Here is a 5,765-nt window from a genome sequence, read left to right on the forward strand (position 1 = left end):
TAAAAACTCATTCCTGGTGGAACTTCATAGCAAAGTACAAAGTTCGTTTTGGATGGACAAAATTAGTTGAAATAGACAGTTCTTGCATGAAAACTCATTCCTGGTGGAACTTCATAGCAAAGTACAAAGTTCGTTTTGGATGGATCAATTTAGTTGAAATAGACAGTTTTTGCATGAAAACTCATTCCTGGTGGAACTTCATAGCAAAGTACAAAGTTCGTTTTGGATGGATCAATTTAGTTGAAATAGACAGTTTTTGTAGGAAAACTCATTCCTGGTGGAACTTCATAGCAAAGTACAAAGTTCGTTTTGGATGGATCAATTTAGTTGAAATAGACAGTTTTTGCATGAAAACTCATTCCTGGTGGAACTTCATAGCAAAGTACAAAGTTCGTTTTGGATGGATCAATTTAGTTGAAATAGACAGTTTTTGCATGAAAACTCATTCCTGGTGGAACTTCATAGCAAAGTACAAAGTTCGTTTTGGATGGATCAATTTAGTTGAAATAGACAGTTTTTGTATGAAAACTCATTCCTGGTGGAACTTCATAGCAAAGTACAAAGTTCGTATCGGATGCACCAATTTAGTTGAAATAGACAGTTCTTGCATGAAAACTCATTCCTGGTGGAACTTCATAGCAAAGAACAAAGTTCGTTTTGGATGGACAAAGTTAGTTGAAATAGACAGTTTTTGCATGAAAACTCATTCCTGGTAGAACTTCATAGCAAAGTACAAAGTTCGTTTTGGATGGACGAATTAAGTTGAAATAGACAGTTTTTGCATGAAAACTCATTCCTGGTGGAACTTCATAGCAAAGTACAAAGTTCGTTTTGGATGGATCAATTTAGTTGAAATAGACAGTTTTTGCATGAAAACTCATTCCTGGTGGAACTTCATAGCAAAGTACAAAGTTCGTTTTGGATGGATCAATTTAGTTGAAATAGACAGTTTTTGCATGTAAACTCATTCCTGGTGGAACTTCATAGCAAAGAACAAAGTTCGTATCGGATGCACCAATTTAGTTGAAATAGACAGTTTTTGCATGAAAACTCATTCCTGGTGGAACTTCATAGCAAAGTACAAAGTTCGTATCGGATGCACCAATTTAGTTGAAATAGACAGTTCTTGCATGAAAACTCATTCCTGGTAGAACTTCATAGCAAAGCACAAAATTCGTTTTAGATGGACAAAGTTAGTTGAAATAGACAGTTTTTGCATGAAAACTCATTCCTGGTGGAACTTCATAGCAAAGTACAAAATTCGTTTTGGATGGATCAATTTAGTTGAAATAGACAGTTTTTGTATGAAAACTCATTCCTGGTGGAACTTCATAGCAAAGTACAAAGTTCGTTTTGGATGGATCAATTTAGTTGAAATAGACAGTTTTTGCATGAAAACTCATTCCTGGTGGAACTTCATAGCAAAGTACAAAATTCGTTTTGGATGGATCAATTTAGTTGAAATAGACAGTTTTTGTATGAAAACTCATTCCTGGTGGAACTTCATAGCAAAGTACAAAGTTCGTTTTGGATGGATCAATTTAGTTGAAATAGACAGTTTTTGCATGTAAACTCATTGCTGGTGGAACTTCATAGCAAAGAACAAAGTTCGTATCGGATGCACCAATTTAGTTGAAATAGACAGTTTTTGCATGTAAACTCATTCCTGGTGGAACTTCATAGCAAAGAACAAAGTTCGTATCGGATGCACCAATTTAGTTGAAATAGACAGTTTTTGCATGAAAACTCATTCCTGGTAGAACTTCATAGCAAAGCACAAAATTCGTTTTAGATGGACAAAGTTAGTTGAAATAGACAGTTTTTGCATGAAAACTCATTCCTGGTGGAACTTCATAGCAAAGTACAAAATTCGTTTTGGATGGATCAATTTAGTTGAAATAGACAGTTTTTGTATGAAAACTCATTCCTGGTGGAACTTCATAGCAAAGTACAAAGTTCGTTTTGGATGGATCAATTTAGTTGAAATAGACAGTTTTTGCATGAAAACTCATTCCTGGTGGAACTTCATAGCAAAGTACAAAATTCGTTTTGGATGGATCAATTTAGTTGAAATAGACAGTTTTTGCATGAAAACTCATTCCTGGTAGAACTTCATAGCAAAGCACAAAATTCGTTTTAGATGGACAAAGTTAGTTGAAATAGACAGTTCTTGCATGAAAACTCATTCCTGGTGGAACTTCATAGCAAAGTACAAAATTCGTTTTGGATGGATCAATTTAGTTGAAATAGACAGTTTTTGTATGAAAACTCATTCCTGGTGGAACTTCATAGCAAAGTACAAAGTTCGTTTTGGATGGATCAATTTAGTTGAAATAGACAGTTTTTGCATGAAAACTCATTCCTGGTGGAACTTCATAGCAAAGTACAAAATTCGTTTTGGATGGACGAATTAAGTTGAAATAGACAGTTTTTGCATGAAAACTCATTCCTGGTGGAACTTCATAGCAAAGTACAAAATTCGTTTTGGATGGATCAATTTAGTTGAAATAGACAGTTTTTGTATGAAAACTCATTCCTGGTGGAACTTCATAGCAAAGTACAAAGTTCGTTTTGGATGGATCAATTTAGTTGAAATAGACAGTTTTTGCATGAAAACTCATTCCTGGTGGAACTTCATAGCAAAGTACAAAGTTCGTTTTGGATGGACAAAGTTAGTTGAAATAGACAGTTTTTGCATGAAAACTCATTCCTGGTGGAACTTCATAGCAAAGTACAAAATTCGTTTTGGATGGATCAATTTAGTTGAAATAGACAGTTTTTGTATGAAAACTCATTCCTGGTGGAACTTCATAGCAAAGTACAAAGTTCGTTTTGGATGGATCAATTTAGTTGAAATAGACAGTTTTTGCATGAAAACTCATTCCTGGTGGAACTTCATAGCAAAGTACAAAATTCGTTTTGGATGGACGATTTAAGTTGAAATAGACAGTTTTTGCATGTAAACTCATTCCTGGTGGAACTTCATAGCAAAGAACAAAGTTCGTATCGGATGCACCAATTTAGTTGAAATAGACAGTTCTTGCATGAAAACTCATTCCTGGTAGAACTTCATAGCAAAGCACAAAATTCGTTTTAGATGGACAAAGTTAGTTGAAATAGACAGTTTTTGCATGAAAACTCATTCCTGGTGGAACTTCATAGCAAAGTACAAAATTCGTTTTGGATGGATCAATTTAGTTGAAATAGACAGTTTTTGTATGAAAACTCATTCCTGGTGGAACTTCATAGCAAAGTACAAAGTTCGTTTTGGATGGATCAATTTAGTTGAAATAGACAGTTTTTGCATGAAAACTCATTCCTGGTGGAACTTCATAGCAAAGTACAAAATTCGTTTTGGATGGATCAATTTAGTTGAAATAGACAGTTTTTGTATGAAAACTCATTCCTGGTGGAACTTCATAGCAAAGTACAAAGTTCGTTTTGGATGGACAAAGTTAGTTGAAATAGACAGTTTTTGCATGAAAACTCATTCCTGGTGGAACTTCATAGCAAAGTACAAAATTCGTTTTGGATGGATCAATTTAGTTGAAATAGACAGTTTTTGTATGAAAACTCATTCCTGGTGGAACTTCATAGCAAAGTACAAAGTTCGTTTTGGATGGATCAATTTAGTTGAAATAGACAGTTTTTGCATGAAAACTCATTCCTGGTGGAACTTCATAGCAAAGTACAAAATTCGTTTTGGATGGACGAATTAAGTTGAAATAGACAGTTTTTGCATGAAAACTCATTCCTGGTGGAACTTCATAGCAAAGTACAAAGTTCGTTTTGGATGGATCAATTTAGTTGAAATAGACAGTTCTTGCATGAAAACTCATTCCTGGTAGAACTTCATAGCAAAGCACAAAATTCGTTTTAGATGGACAAAGTTAGTTGAAATAGACAGTTCTTGCATGAAAACTCATTCCTGGTAGAACTTCATAGCAAAGCACAAAATTCGTTTTAGATGGACAAAGTTAGTTGAAATAGACAGTTTTTGCATGAAAACTCATTCCTGGTGGAACTTCATAGCAAAGTACAAAGTTCGTTTTCGATGGACAAAGTTAGTTGAAATAGACAGTTTTTGCATAAAAACTCATTCCTGGTGGAACTTCATAGCAAAGTACAAAGTTCGTTTTGGATGGATCAATTTAGTTGAAAAAGACAGTTTTTGCATGAAAACTCATTCCTGGTGGAACTTCATAGCAAAGTACAAAGTTCGTTTTGGATGGACAAAGTTAGTTGAAATAGACAATTTTTGCATAAAAACTCATTCCTGGTGGAACTTCATAGCAAAGTACAAAGTTCGTTTTGGATGGACAAAGTTAGTTGAAATAGACAGTTTTTGCATGAAAACTCATTCCTGGTGGAACTTCATAGCAAAGAACAAAGTTCGTTTTGGATGGACAAAGTTAGTTGAAATAGACAGTTTTTGCATGAAAACTCATTCCTGGTGGAACTTCATAGCAAAGAACAAAGTTCGTTTTGGATGGATCAATTTAGTTGAAATAGACAGTTTTTGCATGAAAACTCATTCCTGGTGGAACTTCATAGCAAAGTACAAAGTTCGTTTTGGATGGACAAAGTTAGTTGAAATAGACAGTTTTTGCATGAAAACTCATTCCTGGTGGAACTTCATAGCAAAGAACAAAGTTCGTTTTGGATGGACAAAGTTAGTTGAAATAGACAGTTTTTGCATGAAAACTCATTCCTGGTGGAACTTCATAGCAAAGAACAAAGTTCGTTTTGGATGGACAAAGTTAGTTGAAATAGACAGTTTTTGCATAAAAACTCATTCCTGGTGGAACTTCATAGCAAAGTACAAAGTTCGTTTTGGATGCACCAATTTAGTTGAAATAGACAGTTCTTGCATGAAAACTCATTCCTGGTGGAACTTCATAGCAAAGTACAAAGTTCGTTTTGGATGGACATAGTTAGTTGAAATAGACAGTTTTTGCATGAAAACTCATTCCTGGTGGAACTTCATAGCAAAGAACAAAGTTCGTTTTGGATGGATCAATTTAGTTGAAATAGACAGTTTTTGCATGAAAACTCATTCCTGGTGGAACTTCATAGCAAAGAACAAAGTTCGTTTTGGATGGATCATTTTAGTTGAAATAGACAATTTTTGCATGAAAACTCATTCCTGGTGGAACTTCATAGCAAAGTACAAAGTTCGTATCGGATGGACGAATTTAGTTGAAATAGACAGTTTTTGCATGAAAACTCATTCCTGGTGGAACTTCATAGCAAAGAACAAAGTTCGTTTTGGATGGACAAAGTTAGTTGAAATAGACAGTTTTTGCATGAAAACTCATTCCTGGTGGAACTTCATAGCAAAGAACAAAGTTCGTTTTGGATGGATCAATTTAGTTGAAATAGACAGTTTTTGCATAAAAACTCATTCCTGGTGGAACTTCATAGCAAAGTACAAAGTTCGTTTTGGATGGACAAAATTAGTTGAAATAGACAGTTTTTGCATGAAAACTCATTCCTGGTGGAACTTCATAGCAAAGTACAAAGTTCGTTTTGGATGGACAAAGTTAGTTGAAATAGACAGTTCTTGCATGAAAACTCATTCCTGGTGGAACTTCATAGCAAAGTACAAAGTTCGTTTTGGATGGATCAATTTAGTTGAAATAGACAGTTTTTGCATGAAAACTCATTCCTGGTGGAACTTCATAGCAAAGTACAAAGTTCGTTTTGGATGGATCAATTTAGTTGAAATAGACAGTTTTTGTATGAAAACTCATTCCTGGTGGAAC

The sequence above is a fragment of the Anopheles moucheti genome, unplaced genomic scaffold, assembly GCF_943734755.1.
Source record: "Anopheles moucheti unplaced genomic scaffold, idAnoMoucSN_F20_07 putative_Y_4, whole genome shotgun sequence".
NCBI classification, from domain to species: domain Eukaryota; kingdom Metazoa; phylum Arthropoda; class Insecta; order Diptera; family Culicidae; genus Anopheles; species Anopheles moucheti.